The sequence below is a fragment of the Corvus kubaryi genome, unplaced genomic scaffold, assembly GCF_017639235.1.
Source record: "Corvus kubaryi isolate FWS band 111438036 unplaced genomic scaffold, C.kubaryi_AGA036_p1.0 138, whole genome shotgun sequence".
In the NCBI taxonomy this organism is placed as follows: Eukaryota; Metazoa; Chordata; class Aves; order Passeriformes; family Corvidae; genus Corvus; species Corvus kubaryi.
The window spans coordinates 3,667,334-3,686,309 of NW_024580672.1; the positions used below are offsets into that span (position 1 = coordinate 3,667,334).

The 18,976-nt window shown below is 42.5% G+C and overlaps 1 protein-coding gene across 2 annotated transcripts in view; it reads left to right on the forward strand.

Annotated features, from left to right (window-relative positions):
* NDST2 (N-deacetylase and N-sulfotransferase 2) overlaps nucleotides 1-18,976 on the forward strand; it is a 134,980-nt gene continuing 116,004 nt past the window's right edge. For both annotated transcript variants that reach the window (XM_042018670.1, XM_042018674.1), the window contains exon 1: nucleotides 1-69. The gene's annotated coding sequence lies outside the window, so the exon portion shown is untranslated. The remainder of the gene's footprint in view (nucleotides 70-18,976) is intronic.

Sequence of the window (18,976 nt, forward strand, 5' to 3'; positions counted from 1 at the left end):
GGGGGACGCCCGTCCGCTCTCCCTCCGGGAGCCGTGCCGTGCCCGCCCGGCGGGGCCTTCTTGCGGCAGGTGAGGTGGAGGAGGAGGGCAGCGCGGTGGTGGCGGCCCGGCCCAGTCCGGTCCGGCTCGGAGGGCGGCGGGGCAGAGCGAGCGGCGCCGGCGGGGCCGGGGGAAGTTGTGGGGGGCAGTCTGTGAGGGGCGGCCGGGGCGTGGGAGGAGGCGGGGGGGCCGAGCCGGGGCAGGCGGTGCGGAGGGCGCTACCCTCCGCCCCGGAGCCACCTGTGCGGCCGGGGCCCCCGCCGGGAGTCCACTTTGGGGGGCCCGTGCCCCAGCATGGTGCTCCGTTGCCGGCCATGCCCGGGGCCGAAGGTTTTGCAGCACTGTTCGGCTGCTTTTGGCGGGCGCCGGGCCCCCGACATGCGGCTCGGAGCGGCAACTCCTGTCCGTCCCATCGCGGCTGCCGCCCCTCAGAGCACCCTGTGCTCCGGCCGCCGGCGGGGAGCGGGGTCCTGGGCCGGAGCTGCCCTCCCGGCCTCACTCCAGCTTTGTTTACCCCACGGCGTCGTGTTGCGGGCGGCGAGGTTGCTGAGTACGGCGGGACCGGCGCCGAAGTAGTCGGCGTGCACCGGGGCAGAGGATGCTTCTGTCCCCATGGTGAGGCTGCGGCTGCACTGCCCGTGCTGCACACGCTGCTGTCTGGGGGCTGCGCTCAGAGCAGGCCAGCCGCGGGTACAGTTGTGGTACCATAAAGACACAACAAAAATTACGTAGGGAAAGCTGATGGAACGTGAGGAATCGTTCCGGTAATATTTCCCATCATATTTTAGTTGTTAAAACATTTTTGCAGAGTTAAAGGGCTGTATAAAAGCACGAGACATCCCTGTTTGCTTATGCAAGTGTGAGTAAACTGTGTTGCCTGAATTAGAAGTGAGCAAATGTCACACATCTGAATTCAGCCACAAGTTAATGCTGCTCCACACTGGGATTCTTTGTGACCAGTCTTTTCAAAGAAGTATTCAGTGTTGTTAATTGTATGTACATTTCTCGTTAGAAAGTGTAGCTTTGTCCTTTGTGGCAGAGGTAAACTAGAAACTTCTGATGAATTTTTCAGGTTATGTGCAGTCAATTATCTGTGGTAATTGGGCTGGGAAATTTTGAATGATGGCAGTATGGAGGGACACATGTACAAAAGCACCCGAAGAGCCAGAAAAAATTAGAAGCTTAGTATCAGCCCCAAGAGTTTATTGGCCTGGGTGCCCACACGTGCTGACATTGCCCATGTGAGGTGGCTCTGCACCCACACGGTGATCCCAGAGCCGAGCCCTGTAGAGCTGCTGCACAAAGACACCTGAGGCGCTCCATCCACGGTCGGTTTGTGCAGCGTTTCTGCATTGGGCTTAGTGCAGCTGTTTTCATGGTACTGAGATCACTGATATGCTGACAGAATGGACATAGAAAGGCGTTTTAGTTTGTTCTTCAGCCTGCACAAAAGTGATTGTGGTGTGTTGAGATTGTTGGTTCCAAAACCAGCCTGACTCCATTAGACCAGTTTTGAGCCAGTAGAAAACCTCTGTGCTTAAATCTGGCAACCAGCATAAAATGGTCTAAAAACTTTCTGCTGTCAGCAGCTGTGAACGAGTATGTATCTCTTGCAGTTATTATCTTGTCCAGTTGCTGCTTTCTTCTTAAATTTTTATTCCTTATCCCAAGTTCCTCTTTTTGTTTGTTCTTCCCTTTTGGTTTTTGTTTTCCCCTAAGCACATGGTACTGTTTTCCTTGTTGCTTCTTGAACATGGTTTCCTTAATGGGTCTTTTCTTCTTCTGTTTCAGTATTTCTTCAGCCTTTGTAAAACTGCTTTTTTGCATGTATATATGAACTATGAAGAACTGGAATTTTAAAAAAGGGTGCAGCTCAGGATGAGCTGAGAGCAAGGACACAGAGCAGGAGTAGTGGTACATCTGTCCATGTCAAAATTTTTGCTCTAGTTGCAGAAATGACTTTAGCTTGTGGGTATGGGTTCTCAGACTGGGTGTCAGAATGGAGAGTGGGGGCCAATCTGGCAGCAAAATGGGATTGTGATACAGAAAAATTGAGAGTCAGTGTCTTGAGTTATGGCATAGTATGTGCAATTGTTTATCAGGACATGAGCATGTGCCTGGGCAAGCTGTGTGTCTCCCAGCAGTGTCTAGTAGTGCAGTGATGGTGGGATCTGCTGCATGGATTTTGCATAAGGCATGTTTTACTGTTGTGATGCCTAACCTTTGGTCTGATCTGCATCAGAATTCATGTAGGGGCCTGGTAAAAATAGCTTGAGCCTAGTTTTGTATTTACATTTATAATTCCATGTTTATTCTTTTAAAAAAATGCGGGAAGGGGAAATAACCAAATGCAGCTGAGCTTTCGATATGTCCTGAACCACAGCCTATCTCCCCATCACTGAGCCTTGTTTCAGAGGGTTGAATGACTGTCTCAAAGCTCTCTGTGGTATATCTGGAATATGTGGTGATTCTCTGAGCAGAGCTGCACAGATAAGATAATCCGTTTCATTTTAATTGGCAGAGTTGTTTACACATGATCTCTTGCTCATTTTCCTCTTTTAAAGGAATGCATATCTATCCCTGATTATAGCTCGGGTCAAAATCCCTCAGCACTTGTAGCAAATCTCCTTTAATTGGTCTCATTTAGCTCTCATAAGGTTGTGTTTTAATTCTCACTCTTCCGAATCCTTTTCCCCAATCTGTAATGTAATTTATTACAGGATATTTTATAGACAAGGGAGCAGCCTCTGGCTGTCAGCAACCTTTGCAGTGTATCAAATTTCCAGCTCAACAGGCAGCTGCAGTGGAGTTTGTGGGTGTAAGGCAGTGATGCTGCTGCAGCAGCACACAGGCAAATCAGTGGTGGCGGCACTGGGCATGAGTGCTGGGTCTGTCCTGGATTCTGGAGATAATTGGGGTGGATGCTTGTGTTTGCTGTCTCTGATTCTCTAGTCTTATTGTTGCTTTGGTGATGAAGGGGTCTTTGAGTTCGATTTTTTCCATTTTAGCTGTCTTTCCAATCTGTGCGTTTCAAGGCAAATACGTCCAAGCTGCTGATGTTGTCTGATGACAGGTTTTGAGCAGCACAGGAGTGGTGGAAGGCTAGTCCTGGGAGCATATTTTTAGAAGGCCCAAAGCAACATCAGCTGTCTGTAGAAAATTCCCCGTGACTTTGCTGAACACGGTTGCTTTGCTTAATTGAACATAATGCAAAGAGGTGAAGCTCTGCATTTCATTATGCCTGCGCTGAGGCGCTTCACCTCTGGCCTGTAATGGCACCGTGTGCTGGTGCAGCTCCTGCCTGATCTCTGGGTGTTCTGACATCAGCTCTGAAAGTCTCAGAGTCTGGGTTTTATTTTTCTTTTTTTTTTGAGCTGGGCTCCCTACCTTTACACTGACAATTTTCCCACTACAGCAGAATCAGAAGGGACTATGTGCCTCTGCTTCAGCCACTGGAGATGCCAGGCTGTGTGGTGCAGCAGTGAAGGTACAGACAGACCTTTTGCTTTGCTGATCCTGCTCCGGAAGCAGGAATCTCCAGGAGATCTGTGGAGCACAGCTGTGTCTTAAATCACCACTGAAAGATTTACTGGAGTGTACAGATGAGAGCCCTACCTGTTTTTCCTGAATAGTGATATTTGAAGGTCTTTGTCCTCTGGCAGTTGCTGTTTGGGGACTATTTTTCAATATAGACCCATATCCTGAAAGGAAATTATATAGATCACTAGACTCGATCCATATGTTACTCTGTTAAAAATGCAGTAGGACTCTCTAGACACGAGTGATGAATTAATCTTCTGCACCAGGAAGATACCCTCCATCATGTTCTTGCCTGCTCTAATATATTTAGTAAGCTGATTTAGCAATGAATGTGAGGTTTTTTTATAAGACTATAAGGGCAGTTCGGACCTTCTCAAAATATTTGTGGCTTACGCTGGCCAGCGTCACAAGATCTGTTTTCACAGAAGTGGGATTTGCTGTTTGCTTATTTTTTAAAGCTGCCCAAACTCTTCAAACAAGGAGAGGGATGGGCACATGCTCTCTCTACAGACTCAGCCTGCTTTTAAATTTGTCAAGCAAAATAAGAAAGGATAGCTTCATGCAGCACTTGCTTATGTACTAGCAACACCAAGAAGGTGTTCGGAAATACCTGTCTCTTCCAAATGTGTTTGTAGCTGTGTTTAACCGCAGCTGTTCTTCCTGTTGGGGTTGCAGACATGGAGTATCAACAGTGCTTGCAGCTCCTCTCAGGCTGAAACATTACCACCTTAACTTAGCCTATAATGGTGCCCTCTTCCTTTCCATTAAGTGAATTTAGTATTTTTCATTAAATACAAATTATGAAGTTATGCATTAAAAGTAACAGCGATCAGATACCAACATTCATATGTTTTCCCCAGAATCAAAGGAGGTTGAAAAAGGAGAGATACATTTTGTCCTTTGCTCAGTGTACAGGGCTTGTGCAGGTCCTAGTGCTGGTCCCTGTACTCTGGGTGTCTCACGCTGCACTTAACATCTACAGCATTTTGTTACGTGTTTTGAGTGTGGAATGGAAATGAGGGAGTGTGATCCAGAGTTTGGTGGGCTGCAGTTGTGCTGTGCCTGATCTGTTTTCTCTCAACACTGCAGTGCATTATTCTGATTTTTTTTTTTTTTTTCCCTTTGGAAATATCTCCATTAGTAGAAAAGATTGTCTAGGACATTGTCTGTAAAGGAAGAGACAGCAGAGTCTGTCCCCTCCTCTCCTACCTTCCCATCCCAGTACAGTAACTCACAAGAGGAGGCTTGCCTAGAGCAGGTTGCCTCCTCAGGGAGGGTTTCTACAATGGGGGAGAGAGTAGGTCATAAAGCTGCATGTTTCAGATGGCACACCAACAAGTTGTGGCCCTCTCCAGAGCCAGGGGTCTCTGCTGCTTTTATTTATTGACGTATGTTTTTTCTATGTATTCAGTTGTTGGATTGGGAGCTGGGTTGGCATAACTGATGCAAGAGGGAAGGAGGAAAGAGGGACAGCAAAATGACAATTTTATCCCTTCTTAATCTCTTTTTGCAGTTCTGGTCTGCCATCTGGTCAGTCTCTTTGAAAGCATACAACCCCAGCACCCTGCCTTTTCTCTTCTCTTTGTTTCTTCAGTCTCCTACGTCCTTCAGTTCTGTGTTAGGAACTCTCCAAGAATATTACACTCCTTTGAGTGGTTTGTGTTGGGAGGCTCCTGTGTCAGGTCCATTAGATATGTGACAGAGCAACTTGTTTTCCTTTGATCGTGTTTAGTTTTACGGTTCCAGATTATTCCATTAGCCTAATATTTTATTGGTCTTTAAGCTTGTCTCTAATTAATGCTAATTTGCTTGGCAATACTTCTGAAGTAAAATCAGAGCTTGCATGTGGGTTTTTAGAGCTCTTCAACAGATCTTAACTCTTACATTTTCAATCACTTTGGTATTAATTCCTCAAAGGAAACATTGGGAATGACAAAGTGTAATGATAGGCCTTAGCTGTGGTACATTGTGAGTAGTAGAGCTCAATTTAGAAAAGCAGAGAAGCTTGAGATTTACTTCAGAAAGGTTAGAAGAACCACAGAACATTTACAAATGTCTATTTTTGTTTTAAGAACCTCTTACTGAATGACTTTGCATTAGCTCTCTAGCCCTTACCGGTACTTTAGAGTGAATGGAAAATTTTGTATCATAAAGGGCTTTTAAAACAGTCAGTTCTGGCTTCTCTTTCGATGATGAGAGTTGGACTCATCTGATTACATGTGAAGGTATAGTGTGTAAATACAGCTGAAGTGTCCACATCTGAGCCGGGCACTGTAAGTTCCCTTTATATTAAGGGTATGTTAGGACACTACTCTTTTCTAAATCTATCCTAAAGGAGGTGGCCACATTTGTTGAGGTGAATCACCTGCTGGAAGTTCTTTTTTGTTTTTCCACTGAATATATTAAAAACTGAGAATGTCACTCCAGATGTAGAGAATGTCAGAGGGATAAGTATCTGAGCAGAAGGTAAGTTGAACACCTTCCAGAGTAACAACTAACTTGCTCCTAATCCTGGACTGCTTTTCAGTGTAGCACTTTTAATATCTTCACTATTACTTATGTAAATTTGTCTCTTCTGATGTTAACTACCTTTCCCATATTTAGAACATCTTTTCTGTACATTTTTCTTCTTAAGCTAGTGCTCAGGTAGGGATTCTGTGCCACTCACACTTCAGGCTGAAAGCTTTTGCAAGTGCTGGCTGTTACGGCTTGTTCTGCAACTGTCAATTGTCTTTGCCCTTGCCTCTGTGATTAAATTGTTCAACAGCCTGGGTTCCATTGGAAGTGGTAACCAGGACCTTACTGTGGTCCCGGACAGCCATGCCTGTCCCAGAGAAATCAGACCAAGTCATGGGTGAGTCTTTGTTCCATCCAAAACCTAGCTGTAGAGATCGTAGTTGACTCTGTAGGCAAGGAGAATGTCAAAATGTCAGGTACTGGACTATGATTTTTTTTCTTTAAAGAGACAGGCTTCTCTTCTGCACAGTCTAGGTTTTGCACTGCTGAAAGCTTAACTTTGAACAAATGGTGAGGTCAGGTTTGGAGTGGCCCAACACAGTGGCACATTGCATGATTGAGATGAATAATGTAATTTCACAGCAAGTTGAATACCTCTTAATATTTAACAGCCCAAGATGAACAAGGAGCACAGCAAGACTGGGAACTCTTGTGCAATCTAATAAAAGGCAGAAATTTTCAGTGGAGAAAAGTTTGGTGTTTTGCCTGACCCCTTAAAATGTCATCCTCTTGAATCTGTCATCACCCGTGTCTTGTTTGTGTTTCTTTTCTGGAAATCACCTGTGTAGGTCTGTTTCAAGTATTGAGATGTCTTTGAAGTGGCATCCTTTGTCTCAGCAATGGAGCTACAGAACTGAAATCATCATCACCTAACTGTTGGAAAACTGCTTGTCCTTCCAGTTATTGAGGGCTGCAGAGGTGTTAAAAAGAGCAGACAGAAACTAGTGTAGACATTGCATCGATCAACGCAGGGTGTCTGTGCGTGAGGACAGCTGCAGCTCCCTGTTTCATCAGCTGTGTGAATCCACTTTCAGGAGAACGATGTGAGCTATCGCAGTGTTAAACCTGCTTTTTCAGTGGAATAAAGTGGGATCCTGGCCCAATCCAGCAGCTGTGAAGAGGCAGATTCATTTCAGCATTGAAGCCTGGCATAAATTGCTAGTCTCCATGTCTGATCTATTGTCCAGAACACCTCTGAAACATCAAGCTTTCCCCTGCCCCCCATTTTGGTTACAAACAATGTATTTAATTTGTTACTTGTAATTTCATTGTTTTTGTTTTTAATTAAATGTTCTGGATTCACTCAGTGATAGTGAAGCTCAAAATGCATGTGCTTTACTTATGGCTGAGTCATAATCATCTTCCTTATAAACAGAGATCTGTCACTGTCTCCTGATTTAATTTTGTCTGGAGGCTTCCATCTATATCCTTCCTTCATGTTCCTTTTTCTAGTCTGGTCACTTGTATCAAAGCATGATATGAATAAGCCTACTTTCCTGAGTGAAGGCTACTGTGAAAACGTGCTGTTATCATGTGTTCGCATCTTTAGTTTAGTATCCTGTAACTGTGCGTGGAACAGGGTGTGTTTCCATGGCCCAAGTCCACGTAAACATACAAACACAAAGCTTTCTGCAGGAAAGCTTGCCTTGCCTCAAACAAAATATTGATGTTTGCCTTTCCTCATTGCATTACTTATAAATACAAATTCCTCACTAACCATACGTGATGCTTCAGTGCCTGTGGTAGCAGGCAGAGCTCGAAAGTTCTTTTTGGTCTTGCGTTGTGTATGTGGGCAGGTTAAGAGCAAACTGGTGTTCCGGGATTGTCGTAATTGCAGTTGGTGTTGAACATAATGTTCCTCTGAGGTTGTTAACTCTCTTGCATGTTGTAGAGCTATGGTATAATTATTTTTATGTTAGTCCTAGCATTTTCCTATTGCTGAATGAAAACAGGGTGAAGATGCTCTTTGAACATACTCCTCTTGGTTTGCATTTAAACTGATACTACCACTGAGGAAAGCAGTCCAATCCTATAGTGGCTGTTCTCAGTATTGGCACAAGAACTCAGCAAGGAGGATCAGGAAACTGATGTGGAAATTAAAATAACAGAACAAAACAAACCTCCTTTCTTGCTATGTTACTGTTCTCCAGAAGGGAAAAATCTTATCAGTAAGAAACCCAGTCAGGCTCAAATACTGTACTGCTCTTGTATTGGCACATACGGTAGTGTCTTGAGGATAGGATGAATTGATGGCATGCCAGGGCAGCTGTCTTTGGAGGAGAGGAGTGACCACCTAAAGACATGCCAGATGGTCATCTAAGTACAGTTTCACATGGTGTAAGCTGAAGAGGAGTCTCATGCTACTTCTCTCTGCATCAGTCCTGCAAAGTTTTTAAATCTAGGTTAGCCTTAACTAACAGTGGTCATGAGAAACTCTGAAACAATGCTGGAAACAAGCAGCATGATAAGAGCCAAGCTGCATGCTCAGCAGATGGAGAGCCAGTGACTGCAGTCCTTCATGGCTGCCTGTTCTTTCCCACTTCTAATTGACACTGGATTAATTTTTATATTGCTGATTTCTTCTAAGGGGGAGGATTGAAGAAGTAATAGCAGTAGCAGTTCCTGAGGAAAATGGGTGCAGGGGAAGAGTGAAGTAGTCATTTTGATCAAGGTGCAGACCAGCCCTGGGGTCACAGGTTCTGCACTTTATTTTTTTTGCGTCTGCTCCAAGACTTCCAAGCTTCTCTGCTGAGCAGTGCTGCATTATCTTTATGGTCCTGTGCAATTTACCAGAAAGACATGACATGACATGTCATGTCAGAAAACTAGTTATGTTTCTGTGGAATGGTTCTTGGGCTTGTTTTTTTTCATACCTTGTTTAAAAAAAAAAAAAAAAACCAAACCCAAACAAAGAAAAAATCAACCAAACAAAAGCAATATTTCTGTGTTTTCCTCAACAATTTTTCCTAGCACCGTTGCACAGACAGTCTGTCCCATGATACTATTCTGGACAGATCTTTGAGGACTGAAACTGTTGGGAGTGCTCAGGCCCCTTCCCCTTCCTGCAATTACATCTTCCTGAAATGCATCCTGTGCAAGGGTGAAGATCAGCTGCAGGCAGTGCTGGGAGGCAAGGCAGTGGGAATTGACACAGTGTCTGCACTGGAAGCAGGGCTGTTCTTGAAGGGTATGTCTGTAAATGCTTTGGTCTTAAAGTATACGGAGTACTTTTAAAAATGAGCCAACTTAAGAAAGAATAAATACACAGCCAAACATGTCTTCATACAGCTCTAGGGTGTAAACCACAAATGCAAGATTCTGGTTTTCCCTGTCATTAGGCTTTATCTGGAGAAAGCATTCAGTGGGGATACAGATATTGTTTGCACTTCGTGGCTTAGTGATTTAGAAACCCCGTGCATGATCTACCAGGATGGGACTGATAACACCAAACTTGAAAACGGGTGTTGAGAGAGCTGCTCGTTTTGTCCTGTCTTCACAACTCTTTCACACTGGTGTTACAGTCTCTAATACCAGCTCTCTGTTGGGATATGGTAACTGTTCCTGGGGCTGTGTGGAGTTCATCCTCATTTGCAGTCATGACCTTTTACCACGGTTGTCTTCCAGTGCAGCTATGAAACTGCTGACAGAGCTGGGGAGGTGGTTGCAAGGCTTGCGAGCACAAACGCCAGGACTTTCATGATAGCCAGAAAAACAAGAGGGAGCTTTCAGTCAAATGAAATGGGAATGACCTTGTATGCACAGACATTAGGATATAATACTCAAATCCTAAAATTTAAATTTCCTAATTATCCTTAGGTAATACTTCTTTAGAAAATCTTATCTAGCTTGCTTCCATCTGTCTTGAAGGAAAAGGAAGGAGATGCAGGAAGAAATGTTAGGGTGGGGTTCTTTTTTCATGTAAAGTTATGGGAACAAGCTGGCTACTGCAGTGAAATCCATCCTGTGAATATGAGGAGACTTCTTATCCCTTTTTTCTGCTTGTAAGGCTGGCTTCACTGAGACTGCAGAAATCAGTGTGGAGTACAAGAAAAAAAAGTAGAAATGGGTTTTGACTAATACTGATCTGCATCTAGCTTTGTGTTGGTAGTACTGGTGCAGAAGATTATTTGTCCTATCACTGTCACTCAAGATCATCTTAAACAGTAATGAGAAAGTGTCACAGAAAAATTCTTAGAAATGTTGGTTAATTTTTGTTGGGTTTGGAAATTACAAATTCTAGGAAGCAGTACTTGAGAGCAGTGAGTTGCAATACTTTTTCCCCTGTTACAGTTGCTCAGGTATGCTGTCTCTCTCCTGGGGAGCAAGTCATACAATGCGTTTTTTTGGCTTGGCAAGCTTCTTGCACGAGCTCAGCATTGCCATTACACTGCTAGCACAGCATAGTTATGCTTCAAATGTACTAGCTGCAGAGGCTATACATGACTACTGACTTTTTTGAGTGCTACCATATTCAGTGTTCAGCTTGTGGCCCTTTATTAAAGGGGTCTCATTGGCAGTGCCAAGTGCTTTAAAAATTCTGTGCCCATTTAATGTAGCTCATATTGGGCATGACTAATCACTGCTAGGGCTTAAAACCTTTGCTGTATCTGGGAGCAGGTAGCTATAATACAGAGGAATCCCCTTTCTTTTCCTTCTTCAGTAAAAGCTCTTTCTTAATATAAAGGTCCAGTTGCTGCTGTTTCTTGTACAGTGTGCAAAGCACAGCAGTATGTGGGCAGCAAACTAATGCAAAGTGTTCTCCTGTCTAGTGTTTCATTGGTCCTTCTGCCTGAGGCTTTGCAACCTTGGTCTTTTTTAGTTAAAATCTTTAAACAATGGATTATCTGTTTTCAAAGGCTTTAGAGGATTTGAAATAGCAGTCACCCTTAGGCATTTGGCTCAAGATTACAGCAATAAATACATTCATCACAGCCCCCTGGCCCTTCCAAGAGCCAGGCAGTCATAAGATTACCTCTGCCATATTCCTCTGCTTCTAACTCCAGTGAAGTGTGTCACGCTGTTAAGAATTTGAGGTAAGCCCTGTTCTTCCTGAGCATTTGCACTCAGATGGTTTGTAAGAAGAGGGGGGAGCTGTGTGTGGTGAGGTTGAGAGCACCTGCAATAGGCAGGCTTCATTCTTGCTGCAATGTTGGCTTTTACAGCATTACCAATTTGTATTTTCCAGGAGATCAGAAACCTTTTTGGAAAGCCTGGTTTGCTTTTTTCCCCCCAAGGTCCAGCAGTCTGAAAATTTCAAAAGGCTTTAAAATTTTAACATTGGAATGTAATTTTAATCAATATTGACATTTCCGATCTTTGTGTGCCAGCTGCTGTTCTTCTGAATGATGTTTCTGGGACTGGAAGGCCCCGTGCCAGAGATTACAAACCAATTGCCACACAGTTGTGATATCTGACGTGGCAATTTCTGTACGAGTGCTTCCTGATTGCACTGTTTAAATAGTCAAGTAATGTTTTATTCTGTTGCTATGAAATCTAAAGTAGTTTACAGATATCGGATGTTCCGCTGTGTTGCTTTGGAGAAAGATGCCAGCTTTCAGAAGGAGACCCAAAAGTCAGTTCTAGTAAAAAGCTACATTTTCTAAAGCATTTTATTTCTGAGTAGAAGAGCTGTTTGTTTTGTGACTTTACAGGGGCTGTGCTTTGCACAGTGGGGCTTACTTCTTCTAAAGAGAAGCTGTATCTCAGGAAAGTTCATTGCATAGAGAGATCTGTGATGTCTGTATATCTGTGAAGATTTCGCTCTTAACAGCTTCTATTGATTTTCACCAAGTGCTATTTCCCAGCCCTGAGCTGTTATCACACCATGTCACGTTGCTAATCACAATTAAATAATTTGTGCTGGTTGGCCACTGGCTTTATCAAAAGACTCTCCCAACACAGGTATGCAAATTGCAAAGAGAAAATTGGATTCTCTTTGGCTTTTGTACTTTGCTTCATTTTATTTTTTCTTTCCAGCAAGTAAATAATGATAAACATTTATTAAACTACACTGTATGCTTTCAAAGTTTATAACACACATTACCTTTGCCTTGGGAAACTTCCATCTTACTTTTCAGCAAAAGGTGACAGTATTTAAAATATTTGTAAATAGAGCGAGTCAGCTTCAGCACTTTGTCACATAAATTTTTATCAAAAGATGGTGGAAGCATGGAGTCTTTGGGGGGCTAGTACATGCAATGTTTGCAGCATTTCTTTACTGTAGCTTTAGTCTTTACCACCCTTCCTTAATTCCCTTTCCAGGGAAAAGTAGTCTCTTTTTTTTTTTTTTTTTTTTTTAGTAGGTGGATAAGAATTGGTAACTTAACTGAGCAGTGTATCAGGTTTGTCTTTGCCATAGAGTATCTTGGGATGGAGGCTGGGGTCATTTTTTAATATAGATAACATAAACTATAGTGAACATGAATATCTGTTACTGTGGTTTTGACTATCAAAAAGAATAGAAGTATATATACAAAATATATGTAATATGTGGTTACTGATATTGGCATTACACCTAGAATGCTCTTTTGTGCTCCCATGAGAATTAACTGAGAGATACAATGTCAAGGGAATAGCTATGTCTTTAGTACGCTAAAGACTTTGTAGGGCTGGTTAGAAATGCTGAAGATGCCAGCACCACGGGGCCTGTGTGAGCCTGGGTCTGAGCCTGATGTCTCCCCTGGATTGCTGATCCATGCCTGTTGGATATGGTCAGCACTGGAGCTGTACCAGAACTGAGAAGCTGTCCTGTAGGCTGCACTCTGCAGTTTCTGTATAGAGGGGAGAGGAGGGAACTCCTGTGCTGGGATATCCCAGTGTTGTGAACTGGAGCAGGCCAGCGTACAGACTGATGGTTAAAGGAGATGGAAGCTGAAGCTTCTAGGCTGTGGGAACTAAGGCTGTTGAAAAAAGATTGCAGAACCACAAAATAGTTGGAAGGGACCCACAAGCATCATCACATCCAGCTCTTAAGTGAATGGCCCGTAGGGGGATCACAACCTTGTTCTTAGCGCCATGCTCCAACCAATGGAGCTAATCTCAGTCTGATTTGAGGAACTGGGGTTCATAGAAATGGGTTTCTATGAACTGGGTTTCATAGAAATGGTGGGTGTGCTGAGGTGCTACTAGGTTTTTGGGTGCTAATGAAATGGAAAATACTGCGTCAGGTGGGTACTGCATCTGTCAGCTTGTGTTGCCAAAAGAGAAACGTTAGACAGGGAATTGACAGATGACCAGCAAGGATGGGCAAGCGTGGCATGAGGAACATGAGAAGGTTAGATGGGAAGGACGGGTTTTGGAGGAGAAAGGAAGATGAAATAGCTAAGCTACAGGTATCAAGAAGCAGATATAAAGCTTTGTAGCATCTTCCTATGCCTTGGATGGATTCTAGGTCTCTGAATCTGAAGACCTGGCTGTCAGAAAATACCTAAAACCTTTTGGCAATGCTGCTTCAGTTCCATAGTTCTTCCATCCTGAGAAAAACCACCTATAGTAGCTATAACTATAACTTACAGTTAGCTCAAGATGCCCCTGTGGCTTATCAGATGATTGCTCAGCCCGTGTGATACCAGTGGGATGCTTGTGTAGTGGAGTTTGTCATTTAAGATTTTGCTTTAACATTGGAACTGTAGACACAGTTGGAGAAGAGACCTACATGGAGGCATGTGTATGGATGTACTCCGCTACGTTCAGAAGGTTGTGAGGACAAACACTCATAACATAGAATATATCAGAATGAGTTTTGTTTGAGCAACTTTGATATGTCCCTCTTATATAAAACAAGTTCTAACATGCACGAATCATAAAAATACAGTGGAAAAATTTAATTTTTCAGAAGTTGTTTTAATTCTACCATCTATATGTGCTTTATTGTAATTACTGTAAGGAAGAAAGCATGCTACAGATTGAGGATTACTTTCTATCTCCTGGTATTAATTAACCTTTTGGAAACCAACAGTGTGAGTAAGCATTGTTTATGTATTACTTCTTGTTAGTGTTTAAGAGTGGTATGTGCAGTTTGCAGCTTTAAAATACTCTGTCTTGGGAGCTGAGCTTGCTCAGACTTTTTTCCCTGCCTTTGGGAAATAATGAGTTGGAAAAAAAAGTTGTACCTTGAATTACTTCCTGTATTTTGTCGTTTGGTCTTCTCTTCTATGACAACAGCATCAGTGTTTTGGCCTAAATGGTAGTGAGGCTTTGCTAGAGCGTGGGGAGAAAAATAAAGTGAACACTTGTAGGGGAAAAGGAAGCGGAGAAGTTGAGGGTGGGCGATTCTGTGAAGCGCTTAATATAGAGCTATGAGTCAGCAGTTTCCTTTTGCAGTCATCTTGTCCAGATGGGGTATTTTCTTTTACCTTATCAAGCCAGCCTCTTTTTCTATCCTGATTCTATAGGGAAAAAAAAGCCCGCAAGAATAATATGCAGTGGCACAGATGGTTTTTTTAGGTCATGGAACTCAGAGCAAGGTGACAGGCAAGAATCCACTGTGGGAGAGCAGATCCCACAGATGGAAGGATAAGTGATGGTCGGATCCCTCTCCTAATTTGTCTCCATTTCCTAGCAGCCCAAATCATTGAGCACCTTGCATTTGTGTTGCCTGTGAAGAAGTGTGCAGTTCCGAAATATATTCTAACATAATAACTAATAAGCAAAGTCTGTAGACAAAACAAGTTATTGTGAGTGAATGAGAGGAAATCTTTTTAGACTCAAAAGTGAAGCAATAGTTAGAGAGGTATGGCTCCCGTTTCATCCCAGTGGCATATTATCAAAGAGTAATTTCACTAGGTACACTGTTTAAAGTTTTCTTTAGAAGGGAAAAGACTATTACTTTGCTATTGTTTTCTACATAAAGAATTCAACATTATTTTCCAGGAGAATTGCTTCCTTTGTAATTAATGTGTGTAGATATTTAAATCTGGGGGCTCTTAGTGGAGTTGCTGTCTTTTCTGTAGACTTGCGTATCTTTTGTTGCATTAGTATTTGTTTTGCAGTTGATGATTCAGCTGAGCAGTCCTGTGGTCTGGTACTTCATTCTTGAGCAGTTCTGAACAAGAATATCTGTGTGGTCAGTGGTTCCAGGTACTATAACTCAAGCAGACCCATTTTTCCATATTACCTAGTTAAAATCCACATCTTCACATTGAATAGACTAAAGAAGTTAACGGTAAGTTGATCACTATGTTTAAAAAAAAAAAGCTTCACCTCTGCGCTGTTACAAGGCCAGCTTGTTGTAACGCTGCTGCTGACAACGTGCATGCAAATTTTGTGGTGTGTGCCTCTTCGGTAACTTTGTTGAAATTCTTTATTTGGAGTAGTCAGCATACAGGTTGAACAAGAAGTATAGGATGCAGCAAATGCTGGTGTTACTGCCTGCTGACCTGTGGCTGGTGTGGGCTTCATTTCTGAGGGCTCTGCAGGGCTGGTTGTGAGCCACCTGCCCTTAGGGCTGGAGGGAGGGCTGGTGGTGGAGTGGGCATTAGATCTCCCAGAGCAGAAAGTTGGGTCAGGAGACAGTCACAGACTTCGCTGATGGATTTAAAAAAACAAACAGCAAGTCAGTCACCTTCTCCTACTTCTTCAGCAGCACTCAAAATGAAAAAGTCACTGCCTACATTTTTCTATGTTAAAGGACAAACTTACTGTGCAAGGTGTTGAGGATTGGAAGAGAAACTTAGGCAAAAGAGAGAAAATAAACGCAGAAAAGCCCTTTCTAAAATGTTTTTGAAAGGAGATCTTGGTTTGTGATTGACCTTTTCATTTTGCACCCAATGTTGAATTCAGCTGTTTTGAAGCTCTAGGTAGTTTGTCTGTGCTAGAAGTAATTTTTTGGGATCAAATGAAAAATGACATTTGCTTAAGGACTTTTCTGAAGTGCTCTTGCCTTTTATTTCATCTGCATAACATACATCGGTGGAAGGTGCCTGTGGTATCTACTATAACCCTGCTCCTTGACTTCTTTATTAGCAAGGAAGTACTTTTATTTATTTGTTGGTACTATTTCAGGGAAAGGTGAACACAGGTGAATTCAGTAGAGCACAGATTACTCTGAAAATAGTTAAACTGAGTTTCCCATCATGGAAAGAGAGAAACAGGAGAGCAGTAGCTTATCTCCACAACAGGTCTTTGTCCTTTCAGTGTTCGTGGGTAGATCTCGTCTCGTCGTTTGTTTTTCTTCACAAGACTTGATAAAATGCTGGTTCCCCAAGTAGGTGTCTCTGAATTGTGTCACAGATTCACTGGAAGGATGTGTGCAGTGAAAGGGGTAGCAGCAGATGTAGTGTCTGTGTCTGCTGCATCAGAGAGGGAATAGAGTCAGGCAAGTGGGACCATCTTCACTTACAGTCTGTGTTGACAAGGAGGAGATCAGTGAGTACCTATCATATTTAACTTCTTGGCATTAGGTAAACATGCCAAAAGTCTTGAAAAATGCTGTTTCACTGACATTTTGTTGTATGAACACTTTGAATGGCTCATCCATACTGAAAGCTCCTTGTCATAACCTCTCTCTAAAGTGCCAGAAGACCTTTTCTTGTACATCTGAAAAGCACAATGTCATCTCCACTTGGTTATTGCCAGCATCAAATTACTCGAAACCATTGCATGAGCTTTTTGTCAATTCAGAATTAGTGGTGATCTCATCATTAGGCCTATCAGAGACATCCTTTAATATTTTAAAAACTGTTGAATCATCTGGAGTTGTTCTTCCAATAAATGGAGAGATTATTTTACCCAAGTAGAACCCTGATGGCTAACATCAGGGAGATAGTAGGTCTCTTTAGCCGTACTTAGATATCCATCCATGTTTTCCAATTGTCAATACAAGAAAAGCTGAAATCAGGTAAGAGTACATCTGAAGATGGATAGCAAGATATTTAATCCATTTCAGGGGCACCATTAATTGCAGGAGATGAATTAATGGCTGTGTGAGGCTCTTTAACGGGGGAGAGGGTCACACAGTTCGTATCCAGGTTTTCGATGATGGAGAGGAAGCCAGCCAGCACACTGATGGGGTTTAGCTTTTGCTGCTCTAAGTAGTTCTGGCCAGATCAGGACAGAAGATCCAGTTCATGACAGTGAAAAGTATAAGGAAGTGCTTTACTCAGCTGCTCGAACAGTTTGTGGTGGATGAAGAGACCAAATTACTGTATTGTAATCTCAAGTAGGTTGTTCATTGTATTTCTTTCTTTCTGTCAATTAGTTGAGTAATCTCAGTAATCTTTATGTATTGTTTGGCTGGTTTTTATACGTGCTACCTCAGATTTCTGTAAAACAGCATCGTGAGGACACCAGCTGCTTCAAACTTCACGTTCTGCAGGTAGGAATCACATATAAAGGCAAGTTCAAATGAACAGTACTCCAGTGAATGGCTGATTCATACAGCTGTTCAACCATCAAGGGAGGTGTGAATCTTTCTGGTATACCACAGTTGTGCTGACATGCTCAGAAAACTTTGTATTATCATCATTCCTCGTGGTAATGGTATTGCTGGTCCTCTTGTTTCTAGGCCTGGGTGTTGAGCTGTGAGGAAGGTGCTCTGAGCTCTGCCCTTCAAGCCTTAGTGCAGGGGCACATAAAAGGTAATCCTGCTGTTAAGAAACATAATCTCAGGCAGAGAATGTGCAGTGCATGCGTTGTCAGTATCTTTCATACTGATTGCAGCATCTTTACAAATTACTGTGATTGCAGAGTCATTGCTATTTGTGAAATTGTTCCTCTATAAAAAAGATCTTGTGAAAGGGATATTGACAATTTTTTGTTTGAAGTAGTGGTTTAGTTAGAGATACCTTGCTGTCATCAGAAAGGGAAACTGTCAATGATACAATGAGAGTAACAAATGCAGTTCTGGCCAAAGGAAATATATTTCACTCAGTACATGAATTAGTGTGTGGAACATATTGCTACAGTACATCATTGAGGGTAAAAATGTATAGGGTCAAAAATAAGCTGATATTTATGGGTCAGTTATATAGACAAATCCTGCAAATGAAACCAAACTTTTTAAGGTCTTCTGGACAGCTTCTTTGAGCTCAAGGGTGTCCATAAGTGTAAAGAATAGTAAGAAGGACTGTTTTTCCTTACTCCTATTTTGCAAGTTTGTCTTTAGGACTTTCTTCTGCTAGTCTTTGAAATACCTGGAACTGGACAGTAGAAATGGTAGGAACTGATGTGAATGAGTTCTAGGCCAAATTCAGAATGAGTTTCTCATGTCTTGTATAATTTTGAAGTGTTGTAAATAACTATGATTCTTGTCAGATCACAAAGCATTTACAAATATCCCATTAAAAACAAGGTGTTAAATTCAGATTATTACACTAGTGATAAAATATTTGGTAGAAATGTGGTCTGCATTGCAGATAAACACTGAAAATTGGAGTTTTGATAGGACTGAGGAAAAATGTAGTTCAGGGGGGTTTTTTGTCCTCCTATTTTTTTGTGGTATGCTCAAGAGCTGTAACAGAGAGTAGACCTAGTTGTTACTTGGATGGATCACGCAATGGCACATCTTCAACTTGTTCTCAAATCATGTTTAATTTAAATGAAGTCCAGTGTTAGCTCGTTTTGGACAGAAGTCTGTGTGCTGTGGGGTTTGCCTAAACCTTTGTCCTTGTTGAGAAACTGAGGAGAGGTTACAGGCCTGTGCCAGTGCTCAACCCTTGCTCCACAGGAGTGTGGCTTGTAAGTGAGCAGTTTCTGTGCTGGTCACAAACACAAAAGTATTTACAAAACAGTTGCTACCTCTCCTAGATGATTAGGCTTCTCTTTGGGGTTTTTTTGGGCAAAAAGGTAACATTCAGATCCTTATTGGTTCTGTTAGTCACAGTTCTTAAAAAATTCACTTGCTTCATGTATTTGGAAACTGCAGTTTATGAACAGAAGGTCA